This window comes from Eleutherodactylus coqui, chromosome 5 (assembly GCF_035609145.1).
Source record: "Eleutherodactylus coqui strain aEleCoq1 chromosome 5, aEleCoq1.hap1, whole genome shotgun sequence".
Lineage (NCBI taxonomy): Eukaryota > Metazoa > Chordata > Amphibia > Anura > Eleutherodactylidae > Eleutherodactylus > Eleutherodactylus coqui.
This window is the reverse complement of record NC_089841.1, coordinates 104,305,730-104,320,147: the sequence shown is the minus strand read 5'-3', so window position 1 is coordinate 104,320,147 and position 14,418 is coordinate 104,305,730. Positions and strand designations below refer to the sequence as shown.

Sequence of the window (14,418 nt, the reverse complement as noted above, 5' to 3'; positions counted from 1 at the left end):
AAGGGAAGGTAGAGAGGAGATAAAAATAGGAAGCTATCTATTCAGTGGAGGATAGAGGAGAAGAAGAGGGGAGTGCAGCAGCAGCAGAAGAGGGGGAGTGATCTGGGCTGGAAAGAAGACAGAGGGAGGGAGAGGAAGAAAGAAGACAGAGAGGAGGAGGTAAGAAAACGACACCTCGCCAGGCACTCAGTTTTAAATCCACTGCCTTTTTCCTCCTCTCCATGTTACAAAGGCTTAGAGCTCCTTTTTTCCTATTCGTCTCCTGTCACTTCCTTCCTGGACGCTTACAGGACGACTCGGTTTACTTTCTCATACTGGCAGCACAGAGCCACTTTCCTGCCTGTATACAGACACCCTCTGCCCACTATATTGGATTGAGTTGAGAGCTCTTGCTCAGTGGAGACATACAGTACACAAGCTTCAGAAGTAAGAAGAGGCCAGTATTCTTCCTTCTTATCCTTATTCCAATGAGATCAGAACATTTCAAGGGCTACTAAGAGCGGCAGATGCCTTAATGTAAGTACTGGCATGGGATGGAGATGTCATTCTCAAAATTCTCTTTTGCTACATTGTATAGGGGTCTTATTCGCACACTGGGATGAATTAGTGCAGGCCATAGAAAAGTTTAAAGTGGGGATACTTTTAATGCTCAGGTTGAAAGAAAGGCACACATCCAGCAAGTTTAACCTTTTTTGATTCATTCTACATAAGTTAAGGTTGCTGTTTTGCTTTTTTGTTTAAGTGCCCAAGCTTGCAGATGTAGTGGAGTTAAGTTTGTCACAACTCACCCTGCTAGCTGTTCTTTTACATAGGACTGCGATGTATTGTCACAGGCATGAACAATGTAATCAAAGAGTTAAACGGCAAATTCAGCTCTGCTACAGTACATCTGTAGCTGTTCTGCTCTGGACTTTTCACAGCAAGCAATGACCTTGTTCTACTTGTATCCAGTTTATCATTTTCCAAAGCAGATCAGGTTGCATAAGTACATTGTAGCAATAACACTTACTTCCTCCAGGATATGAACAGTGCCTGTCATTGCTGAGGATCCATGCCTGCTTTATTAGCAGCATTTAATACCAGATGCTCATATAGTTCTACATAACTTGACATTAGTATTGTGTCAACTCCGATGTCAGGGAAAGGTCACTTATTGCCACTTGAGCTCTTAATACATACCCAGCCTCAGGAACCATAGCCATTTACTAGAGGGTTTCATCCGAAGTGCATTATACTATTGTAATTAGGCAGTAAAATTGCAATCAGCACAGCCACAGCTTGTCCTCTCCATTCTTGCAAGTATTAACCTCATTCTTAACCTTAAAACACCACAGATGCTAAATAATAAATAATGATGATAGCGAAACCAAAGTTTGAATGATTTATATGCTTGAAGGAGCATGTCATGTTTTATTTCAGGTTTCCAGCTTCAAATTGCTGCGTGAGCTTAGTTAAAAGTGAGTTTGTTAATTTGTTGGACGCGAAGAGGATGCGCACTTAGAGTACTGTACACAACTAACACACTCGCACACATGTGCCACACTCATACATATAGTGATGGTATGCACGGGTCACATGGCCATTGATTACTTCTAGAAACATTTTCTTTTGCATTGTTTTTTGGACTTGTTGTCAGGTGTCGTAGTCACTGTATTAGTGCCATCCACTAGTGGCAACCTGAAAAAAAAAACTTTGGAATAGTAGGATTCACAATGTAGTTCTTGACTTGGTATTTCTATAAAGCATAATATAAGTATGATCCCTTAAACCTTGGCGGCCTGTAACACTATAACCACCTGTGACCAACCACATCACACGCCACTCAGTCAGCACTTATGAAGTTTTGCAATGTTGTAAGCTACTGGAATGGAAAATAATTTATTAGCCTTTTGGCCTTAATGTTAGTTTTCTAACTTTTTTTTACACATGTGGTATATTTGTATATAAGCAGGGGGAAAAAGTCACTGAAAATACTTAACAGGACAGACCATACCATAAGTATGTGGCAAAATGCATAGGTATGTAGATAGATAGATAGATAGATAGATAGATAGATAGATAGATACCATACATAACCATAGATAGATAGATATAGATATGAGATAGATAGATAGAATCATATATATGCTAGCTAGACCAAGAAATGTTTACTAATACTAACAAGTCAAATATTTCACAACTGTTGACTAATTTAAATAAATAACAATTTGATACATGTTGCTACATACATTGATGATTTTTACATAAAGGATAGATAGATAGATAGATAGATAGATAGATAGATATGGAGATAGATAGATAGATAGATAGATATGGAGATAGATAGATATGCGATAGATAGATAGATAGATAGATAGATAGATAGATAGATAGATAGATATGCGATAGATAGATAGATAGATATGCGATAGATAGATAGGAAATAGATAGATAGATAGATAGATAGGTAGATAGATATGAGATAGATAGATATATAGATAGGAGATAGATAGATAGATAGATATGAGATAGATGATGTTGCATTTCATTATTATCTTCTATAGCGCAGTTAAATGTATATTTGAACAGTGAAATACGTATATTAGAGCAACAAAGTTTCAAGCCATAGCGACTATAAAGTAAGGCGCACTGTCCATGTAAACTGCCAATCCAAACTTTGTGCATAACTACTGTATACACAGATGTCAATGGATTCTAAGAAGTCCCATACTGACAACTCATTTAACAACTAACTTTTCAAAAGTCCCCTTCATATTTCCGCACCCTATACAGAACATCTGCTTGCACCATATAACTGCTGATACAGTATTATGCTCAAGTGCACCGGTTCATTATAAAGATTACACATACTTGTTAATAATGCAAAGGCTGATGTTGCAATGCAAGTAACGGATCAAGCTATTGTTATCAGACAACATAGCATACAAAAAGTTAATCTGACATGATTGCTTGGCAGGACAGGGGACGGCATGGCTACTTAACTACTTGAGCAGGCTAGTTATATGGCAGGACAGTTTCAGGCTTTAAGCATTAAATGCTGTTAAAAAACAAGAAACATACTATATATATCACAAATAGAGCATTATAGGTGTAGCAGAGCTGAACTCATCATTGGAACGGTTTCTTTTGCGCATTTTGATCATTAAGACAATTAAGAGGATTAATCTGCAGTTCCTTGGGATACTATTGTCATATCAGGATGAAATGTTTAACTGACAAACTTAGCTCTGCTACGTTTGTATATATTAAAAAAAAGTTTTTCCGCAGGCAGATTCTTGCTTTAGGTCATTTGCTGAATATTTAATGCACATTCATCGCTGTGTTGGCTGGAGTGCCATGGAGTTGGGTTGGAATCTGTCATTTCTATGAAATCTAATCAGCTTTGTGTATCCTCTGGTAGAAGGAGCAGGGGTAACACAGTGTAGTGTTCCGGATAACAGAAGGATTAAGCAGTTCACTTGTCACTCTGATCGACCACAGATAACATCTGAAAGTTGTTCCACATGCTATACACACTCCTTGGTTATTTGATTATAGCCTAACTAAGACTTATCTCCGTTTAGTCATAGCTTTTATATATCTCTTGCCAAAATGAAGGGAAAAAAGAACAGTTATTATGTATCCAAATATTGAACAAATTCCAACTTGACTGCTACATTGAATACATCTATGTACGCCTTTAATCAACCTACATATGTTCCTGTCTTCTCAAACGAACAATCTTCTGGTCTTCTAATCCAGAACTGTAGAGGCATTTAATCTATTGTCATCATCCTGAATATTCCCCTATGTGAAAAATAGGATTAGAATGTCTTAAAAGATAAAAAGTTGACCAGTCCACTACTTTATATGACTCCGATTATTCAAGAAGTTTTGGGTCCAATCGCATTGCCTTTAATGTTAGCCTAGTTTATCATTTAAAGCGTAGTAGCGTATTAAACACCCCATACTCTATCTAATATAACAATCATGCGAGGAATAAGAAGAAGGGGAAAAAAATCAAAAAATAAATGGACAAAAAACTTTTTAGATATTTGCAAAAAATGTATATCATTCACTATCCCTTCACCCAAATGAAGACGTCATTGAAGGTAAATCTTAAAGTTATTAGAAGTGTATGCTGCTTTCTACAATGGAGGAATTGGTTAGGTGCGCTGTGCGCTGCTAATAATGAAATGATATGCAAGGCAGATTTTTCATTCACGTTGAATAATTAGAATATCAGGCCAATGAAACGTTGGCATTTAATTCTCTTAGTTTTATGTCTTTAATTTAATCTGCTTTACGTATTCCAGAATTTAGCTTTCTATTTTCTAACCCTCTCTATTGCTTTATGGTATTTGTATTCCGTTTTTACAAGCCTAACTTTTTTATGTATCTTTATATCTTTTATATATTCAATTGAAAATTCCCCTTAAATATTTGACTCCTATCCATTCAGTGGATAAAGTCCTCCTCTGATCACATCAATGCATTTTGTATCCTATAGAAAGTTTAGTAATTAGTTGAGGTGTATTAGAATGGTACAGTAGGGAGTTTGAGTTACTCTTTAGGTTATATATTGACTATGGGCGGAGGTATTTCATACTATACAGATATTTTTCCTTTTAGAGGGCATTTACATACAATTGAATAAACATATTAAGACTAGTATTCTTTCCATGATGACATTACGTATTAACCCTGACAAGCGTCCTTGTGAGTCAATTCATGGATCAGTAGTCACATCTTTAGCGCTGGGAAAGCACATGTTTATATTTAATTGCGAAAACTGTTTGAGGTGAATTCACAGCTGTCTTGAGTTGAAATTTTTGAAAAAATTACAGTTGCAAAGTTCAGATTTCCTGCATTTCACCTACTTTGGTAGTACACCAGGTCAATTATTTATTTATTGGCATAAAATATAGATGTAGCAGTGCTGATTTTGTTCCTTAACTGTCACATTGTACAGCCTGATAACTCCATATGTTCAGTAGATGTCTTGCCAGGCTTAAGGAATGTCTTAGATAACAACTTGTGAGAAACAACCAACTTAGCTCTGCTACATCTATATATTGAGAACTCAAATGATACCCATTACAACAATGTACCGAGAAGATGAGTTTATGAGTTTTCATAACCTTTTTTTCCAATATCAAGCTATTTACTTTAGCATTGGCACTCTACGACCACTGGACACTGAATAGATGGTGTAGTAGTAGTAGTGTATATCATGGCCACATTCACTGCACAGAGCAGAATGATTTCATACCAGTAAAAAATAAGTGCATATTGTAATTGTTTTTGATGAAGAGAAACTCCTCTTCCCCCATCCCTTTGCATCATCATAAGTTTACAACTAAGCACATCTTCAGCATGAGCAATCATGTGTGCACTGAAAGGCCAGCAACAATAGGCTCACAACAAATGACAGTGTGCAGCCGGTCCTTCATATGGTTTGCATACATGGATGATTTATGAAACTTGCAATGTTTATGACCTCATTGCCTGCACCATAGTCTTCATATAATATAAACACTCCTAATTGTATACAGGTCTCAAGGTAATAAGCAACATAGATTCTGTTACATTGCAACAACCCTGTGTCCTTCTATATATGTTCCATATGTAAGACATAGCTGGGAGGTATACTATCTTCCAGTTGGGACATATTGTTTACTAATGATGGGGATTTGCGTTCATTATTAGATCAAAGGTCAACGCTTTGGGCTAGTAGTGAGGTATTCTACTATACACTACATTGTGTAGGACTCCTTAATTTAAAGACTCTATTGTAAATAATCTGTAATGCTGTATGACTTTATTTCGATAGATTATACTAGACCTTGCAGAGGAAAAACAATGTATTCCTTGTTCGAGATAGTAATGTCCTCTATTTTGATAGGACTAAACAATTATGGGGAATATAAAGTTTTCTCATTTGCTCCATAAGGCCCATGTGGTTATAGAACTGGCATCACCATGGTACACACAAACAAAGCATTGGTAGGATTTGATATGAACTGCTGGACTAGTTGGCTATAAGCTACTAACTTTAGTTGCTATAAACTGCTGGACATGGCTTCCGTAGATTGGTATAGACTGCTGGATTCAGCCATTATAGTCTACTGGAATAAGCAGATGAAAAGGGCTGAACTTGGGTGTTCTGATCTGCTAAATCATCTGATTAATTCATTGGTTATAGACTATTGGATTCTGCTCATTGTTGCTAGAGACTTCTGGACTTCTAGACTAAGTTTCTGTAGCTTGATGGAGTTGCTATAGACCACAGATCTCCAAGCTTTTCTACCTTGTAAGCTGCATCCAACTTTGAGCAATAGTTGGGAGCTACAAATTCAAAAATTCAGGCGAAAAGAAATAAGTGGAGAAGCAAGAAATTATGAACTATTAAAAATAGTATTACAACCAAATTGGCATTGTTTGGTGGTTACAGTAGGATGTCAGTAAATTGCCAGTGCTAGTTTATAACCCAGGATTCACATAGCGAGCCATTCAGCATGGGGTCATGAGCTACATGTAGTTCTCAAGCCTCTGGTTGGGGACCACTGCCTTACCCTAAAGGAATAATTGCTATAGACTCATAGACTTAGTTTCTCTTGACTAATGGATTTTATTCCTACAGGTATAGGACTAAGGTCAATGGACTTAGTTAATATAGACTTATGGACTTATTCGGCATTAGCTTCTACGAAGCTAAAGACTCGATGGCTTGACTTGGTCACTATAGGCTTGTGATTTCAGTTCATATTGACTGGTGGACTCAGCTGCTATGGCCTCCTCGACTCAATTGCTGTAGGGAAAATAACAAATCCTCCCAACCATTCAAGTTTTTTGCCTTTGAGATTGTACACAATAACAAGAGCTGTTATCACCTCCAAATTTCATATGAATTATTGAGTTGTGTACACTTGAGTTCAGTCTTTTGGGAAACTGAGTTTCTAAAAGTTACTGAGATACCTCCTGAGACAGCCAATTTGTTTCTACAAGTTCAAGGCTGCTATCACATAGTCTCCAGAGTAATAAGGCTGTTTGCTATTGTACCAGTCCATGGTAAACCCTATAAGTACCCGTCCCTTTGTCAGTGATCAACTAGACCCAGTCAAGTACACTAGCTTACAGCATCCTCTACTCATACAGTAGTTCATTTTCTCTGATATTTGATGAGGACAAAGGCAAAGTAAGATATTTACTTATATTTTGCGAGGAGGCATGAAAGATAATGCAACTTTAACATCTGTAAGAACTTATTTCTTGCTGCGTATAGCATTTTCTACATCAGAATATATATATGTGTACTGCTCCTTGTTAGCGGCAAGTAAGAACATAATGAAGAATGGACCCTATAACGTGAAATAAGCAGCCTATGCCAATAACAGCTATATAGTGACATTAGACCTATGTTAATAAGAAGATAATAGAAAAGATTCATCAACCTAGTTCTGTGAATAGGAACTTCTTATTTTACAGAGCAGTACAAAATAAGTTTGCACTTTTATAGTATAAGACGGAGAGGGATCTTCAAACTAGCATCAGATTCTTGTAAGTTTCTTCTGCAGCCCGGTGCCTATTGTGACATCAGGCTATAAACTTTCTAGCTCCCTTCACCTACTTTTAGGTGCTCAAACAATACTCATAAGCTCTGACTAAATTTTGGACACAAAATAGTTTTAGTTGTACAATGTAAAGTCCTGATCAAACGAGATGGAAGCACAAAATAGGTTTCTAAAACTACATTTATCTGCTATGGGTTCATCAGGAACTAAGTCAATAACATAATAAATTCACACTTCAAAGACCTGAAACACTCCCTCCTCTACCGGCACAAGGTGATATCATCCTTCACCTGCAAAAATCACTTGCTTTCATCTCAAGAATAGATAAAAAGTTCAAGCAACATAAAATTAGAGCTTTCCTTAGCTGCTATATGTATGGCTGCTGAGTAAATGAAGGTAATTAGAAAGGCCTGATATGCCACCAATTGCATTTTAATGTATAGGTCTGAATATTTAGGTCACATATATGATAATGCATATTTTTAATGGGCATGCAAATGCTCATTTTGCATATTGTCAGCACAGTAAACAGCTCAAGCAAGACACTTCCATAATCTAGTATGACTTTACATATCGGTAGGTTGCAAGTTTCTCTAAGTCGTATTGTTTTTTTTAAATATTGTCTTTTTAATTGTTAGGACATTTTCTTTTTTTTTCTTGCTTTAGGATATGGAAACTTTCTAAAAACTTATAACTAAAGGTCATGCTAACATGTTAGATAAAAAGATTCAATTTAAATAGTAGTAATAAGAAGAAGAATAGGTTATTAGAAATAAGATAGAGAATGTGTTTTTCTTGAACCTTTGTAATATTTCCTAGCTTAAGATATTGAAACAACGGCTATGCTTTGTCATGTATTATTATAGTTGGAAGCATAGGCAATGAGGAACTGATCAGTCATTAAGAAGAAACCGAGAACCTACTAAGTTTTAGTTGAAGTTACATGTAGAGAATGCAAAATATTGCAGCTTCAGGCAGGTTAAAGTGACAATTCACCAGTTAATATCATAGACTAATTTCTTAGATGCTGTTTGGAACAGACTATGGTCCGGATTATTCTTCCAGGACTAATCATTAATTTTGGTTAATACGGATAGATTTTCACATGTAAGCCTTTGCTTGTGGTATAGGATTCTCTTTTATGGGGTGACTGCTTCCAATTTTTTTAGTTTATTACTTATGTGAAACTTTCTGTATGGTCCCGTTGAATACAGTTATTTCATTAGTTCTCTAATTGGTGAAGGTTATCTCTGCAAATATTGATATTGGATTGGTTTGAACCATAGAAGGCGAGTTTAGAGGGGCAGCATAGGAATAGGAGCCTAATTATTTTTTGGACGTTATTGCTTTTATTTGAATGCATTTTATTGTTGCGGGTCTTAGTCTTATTTTATGGTAGATGCTCTCCGGTATTATAAAATGAAAAAGAGAAAGGGATACAAGTATACTGGGGCAAAGCTGATATATTAGGGTGCATTCATTGTAATATGTTATCAATTTTCAAAAAGAATGCTAAAATGTAGAATTTGTAGTTGGTTATAAGTAATATTCTATGGGTCTGAATCAAAAACGCTGCAGGAGTTGTGTAAGGGTAAATTCATATGCAAGTTTTTTGGGGGGAAAAAAGCTATCAACCTCAGTGGCAGATTTTCATGTTGTATTTTTCAGCCAAAGCCAGAAATGAATTTGAAAGATCTGAAAAATATAAAGTTAAGACTTATACTTTTTCCTGCTGGATCTGCTTCTGGCTTTGGCTCAAAAACTTCCACAAAACCTGTGTATAAAACCATCCTAAAGGAATTCTAGTACTGAAACCAGCCTTTCTGTATTCCTTTTATTATTATATATATATATTTTTTATTATTATAGATTATATATGCAGTAGTTTTGTCCTAATCTACATAGCTTCCCACTAAGTGCCATCAATCCTATTGTGACCAGTGAATATATGCATGTATACACCCTTATAGTAAGATCAATATCAAAGGAAGCCAATTGAGCAACCAATATGGTCTGATACAAGTCTGTGCAATTGGTAAACCTAAGCGATGCTTATTTTTAGACATTTGAGGTAATTGTGCAATTCGAGGAACCCAAAGACCTAAAAACTTACATTATTTAGTTATATATGTTAAAACCTCTCAGTATAATACTTACACTTTAATTTTGATTCTTTGTTGGTAAACTAGTTTAGCTGCCGTGAGCTGTAGTTACAACTAGCTGCTACCACTAAGACCTTGTAGAGTAAACTGTATTCTACCCCAATACAGTACCATGGTAATCAGCTAGTGACCATCAAGGTTGGGGTACATGACAGACTTTGATGTTACAGCTCAGTCATTGTTGGAATATCACATACATTTGCTTTAATCCACTTTTATAAAGCAAACTAGTCTTTGACATAAACACACACATTTTTTGCCTCCTTTTTCCTTTAGTATTGTGTGAGCCATCATCATGGATGATGCATCTGGTACTGGGATGGTGCAGTATTACTACATAAGTTAAATATAGTATATGTTGAAATCCTGGGATTTTTTGTGAAAGTTGGGTTATAGTAAAAAGCAAATCTTAGTTCATGTGGATTTCAACCTAACAAAAAGAGCTGACTTAGAATGACTTTTTTACTGTATTATTTATCTCCAATCACTAACCGGTGTTTGTGAAGAAAGTATCACAGTATAGTTGATGACACCTAGGTAATTGATATGCCTGCTCATGTATTCCCAGCCGGAGTTGAGAACAGCTTAGAGGAGGGGTATTTGACATTTATAGGAACACAGTTTTGTAATTTGTTTACTTCATCGACAATGGATTGGCTAGGTTAGGAGTGGTGTAGTCAAGTGTTTTCTTGCTGAAGTGATGGAAGAAGACATTTAGTTTAGAACATAGAAGAGAGAACTTGTTGTCGACCCTTGGCTATTGCCATTGCTACTTGTTATTTGTATTGCTTGCTATGGGTTTAGGCAACCTAAAAACAGATACATTTCAATGATAAAGTGACCATGATCTTAAGTTGGACTCCCAGAAATGTTATTATAGATCAGTTGTAATGGGATTCAACAGTACTTCAGCTTCAATGGATTACATTAGTATGTTAATGAATAAAATATTTCATATTACCATATATTTTTTCAGCAAGTAGATGTTGTGTCGCAACTGTATCCACATTAATGAATGCATGTTATAATAGTAAACGAGTCTAAGGTTTTCTATGTCAGAACCGTTTACACCATTTGGAATGGGCAGGGTGGCCTGTGGATAAACTGGTGGTACACATTATTTTCTAGTGGTACACCTCCATACAAATAGCATTGTCTATCTTTTATGACACATCCTTTATCATAGCCATGTTCACTCTCTGCTATATGCTTTATTTAATGTGCCTAATATACTTGTGCCACATGCAAGATATGGGAAATTTCCTATAATTGGGTTATATTTTCCTCATGCAAGAAAAAGTAGGATAAAATGCTTTAATATGGATCCCTATTTCAGCCTCTATTATAGTCAAATATTGAGGAAATATGGCTTTATCATAGGAGATTTGTCCATAACGTATTTCTACTATCTACCTCTAAATCCATTATATTTGGTTTTAATGGAAAAGGCTGAAATGTAATAGAATCTACAAGTTAAGACTAAGCAAATATGGCATATAGGGTTTTTTATATAGGGGACTATATGATTAAGAAGTGCCTACTTAAATAGTAGAAAACAGCTTTAATCTTTGAAAAAAAGGAAGGAATACAATGTACTGTATTATAATAAGATAGTTTTTTTGTGCAGAGAACTTCATTGTGGCCTAATTGGAAATCTCCACTGTGAAATTTTAGCTGTTATCGTCTGTCATTTCGCCACATTAAAAATTGAAATCTCAGTAATGACAAGATCAGTGTTCCATTTCTTACACTTCATACGTACAGAAGAAAGTTTCTCCTTTATTACAGAGGTCTCGTTCCTTAGAAGGGTGCTGTGGGTTTTTTTTTTTACCTCTTTTTTTCATCTATCACAAGTAATCTCATATTTGTACCTCTCATCCATAATTAAGTGCAAATTGGGTGCAGATAGATGACCATCCCTTTGAATCACAAATTCCATTAGGTGGAGATGCTGGAGGCAAGTTACACTTGGATTTGGTTGATTTTTCCAGGCAGCCCTGTAACAAATCTCTTTACTTTCAGGGAAAAAAAACAAGAAAAACCCCTTACAGTAAATGTTGTGACAACTTTTGGTATTTCTGATTTATGAATAAATGCAGAAAAGTTTAAACTAGAAATTTGCTCGTATTGGACTAAAATTCTAATACCCACTCATAGGCTGAAGGTGGTTATGACGGTGTATTCTTTAGCAGCTGTTGAACTACATCATCTAACCACTTCTGCTGAAATAATAGGGGAATTACATGTTTTCAGTAATGGGTCACAGGCAGTTGTGGGAACGTGGTTGGAGTCAATGATTGTTAAGCGTAGGTTGAGCGCCTCGTACCTTTTTGTTTCATGTAGGACTAGAAATCAAAGCGTTCAACGCCACTATGCAAAATGTACTGAAAAACTACCTCTGCAAAAAGGCGCCATGTGGGTGCAAAATTTGCTTACAGATAAAGATATTTTATCCAAAAGTTAAAAAGATTTTCTGAGAGTTTTTAAAAATTGGCCCTAGGGCAAGTAACGGTCAAAAATAATAAAATAAGTCTTAGTCATCCTTTAATTGTCCCTCTGCTCCAGCAACACTGCTTCAGTCCCCTTGGTCCCCCCAGTCTGGGAAGCCTTAGTGATTGGCTGCAGTAGTCATGTGAATGATCAATAGCTGGTGACCACCGCAGGAGCTTCTGGGATCAGACCGGAGAATGACTGAAGTGGTGATTCTGGCGCAGAAGGACAATTAAAGGGTGAGTAGTGATTATTTTATAACTTTAGACCATTAACTACCCTGGGGCCAATTTAAAAAAATCTCAGAAAACCCCTTTAAACATTTTGAACCTGTGATTTACATACTTATTTTTCAGTTTTGAAGAGATATTGTACCACATTGATAGTGATTAGAGATCAGCGAATCTACTCAGCCATGCCCCTTTTTCGCCCGAGCGCCGCGATTTTCGAGTATTTCCATACTCGGGTGAAAAGATTCGGGGGGCGCCGTGGGTGAGTGGGGGATTGCAGCGGGGAGTGGGGGGGAGAGGGAGAAAGAGGGCTCCCCCCTGTTCACCGCTGCTACCCCCCGCTCCACCATGCCTCCCCTGCCCCCCGGCGCCCCCCGGATCTTTTCCCCTAAGTACGGAAGTACTCGAAAATCGCGGTGCTCGATCGAGTAATTACTCGAAACGAGTATACTTGCTCATCTCTAGTAGTGATTATCAGTGGAATTCGAGTCTATGTTATGGCCCACAGTGCTACTGAACTAAGCTTAGATCACTCTGGGGCTCCGTGGGCTCTACGTTGTGAAAAGTGTCTGGATGTTACATCTGTAATATGGACATTGAAAGACTGTCCTATTACATTCTTGTGCAATGGGCTCAACTCTTTTGATTTAAGCCAATGAATATTATTTTAGCATGGTTGAGATAAATAGGATGGATTTTCTGTTGGTCTTGTAGGGCTCAATTTTTTTTCTTATTTGTTCTATCTGACAAGAGACAGTCTTGGTAGGACTGAGCAGAAAAGAAAAGCTCAAGCTCAATACTGCAACAGAAGGTATCTTGCTACTTCTGTTTTCTATGTTTCACTTTTTCTTGTTCTTCATTGTTCAGTATTTTGATTTTAACAACACTATTACAATCTTAAATAACTTCTTGTAAATGTCCTGGGCAGATAAGGAATATTTAAGCCCCACTAATATATATATATATATATATATATATATATATATATATTATGTGTGTGTGTTTCCTCTTAATATTTACCTACTTTTAAGCTAAGTAGTATTACTGTAGGCAGAAGTAATTAATAAGTTCCTTGGTCTCTGTGCATTTGAATAGGGTCCTTGTGTAAGGTATAGGAGAAGCTCTATGCATCTCTTGCTTATTAATAACTTCTGAACAGGTAAAGTATTATGAGCTTCATGTAATTATTTTTATTAGTAATAAGATACCACTTGTAATAAGCCACTGGCTTTAAAGATGCCAGACATAAACATTTTCTTTGGCTTTGTATGAAAATAAATAAACGTTAATGTCAGGTGAAAGCTTATATTATTGAAGTATAGGAAAATGTTAAAAAGGTTATGACTTCCCCTAAATACTGGCTTTACCCTTTGGAACACCCTTATATAAAGCATTCAGAAAAAGGAATTTTTATTGCCTGCATCTATATAAGGAAAATCCTGTGGTTTAGCAGAAGCAGCATTTACTTTTAATTAGAGACGGTTAATCTGTTGGTGAGCTTCGGCAGGAACAGCATTGAACTAGTTTTACAATATGGCTGAAGTATGGACATGTGTACATTGTGCTCTTAAGGTGCTGACATTACATTATGTTGAATACGCTGAACAGGCAAATATCAGATATCTAAAAACAACGCTTGATAAACCTGAAGGGTGACAAGTAGAAGCTGAGGTCGTGAAAATCTGGTGATTGTATAGTATAAACTAGTGGTGTGAAAGGGACCAGTAGGATATAGTGGGGGCCACGGGCAGAGTTCCGCTTGGGGCCTGCAATAGCTCTACCATAGGCTAAGTAGACGGTGTCAACTCTGGGGGTATTAGAGACTATGGAGGGGCCCCTTAACAATGCCTATCCAAGACCTGTGGCACCATCTCCCGTGTGCCGAACTCGAACCTGAATCTGGCATAATAGGCTCAGTTGAAGGGCTAGCACGATGTTGACATGGGTTTTCTCCAGGGCATCCAGAACACATCAGGGCAGATG

General features: G+C 36.7%; 1 protein-coding gene across 16 annotated transcripts in view; it reads left to right on the top strand.

Moving 5' to 3' along the window:
* Positions 1-14,418, top strand: part of MEF2C (myocyte enhancer factor 2C) — a 261,095-nt gene that overhangs the window by 66,003 nt on the left and 180,674 nt on the right. Inside the window, exon 1 of one of the 16 annotated variants that reach the window (XM_066602972.1) lies at positions 201-516. The exons of the other annotated variants lie outside the window; for them this stretch is intronic. The gene's annotated coding sequence lies outside the window, so the exon portion shown is untranslated. Of the gene's footprint in view, positions 1-200; positions 517-14,418 lie in introns of those variants that run through there. 16 annotated transcript variants of the gene reach the window in all.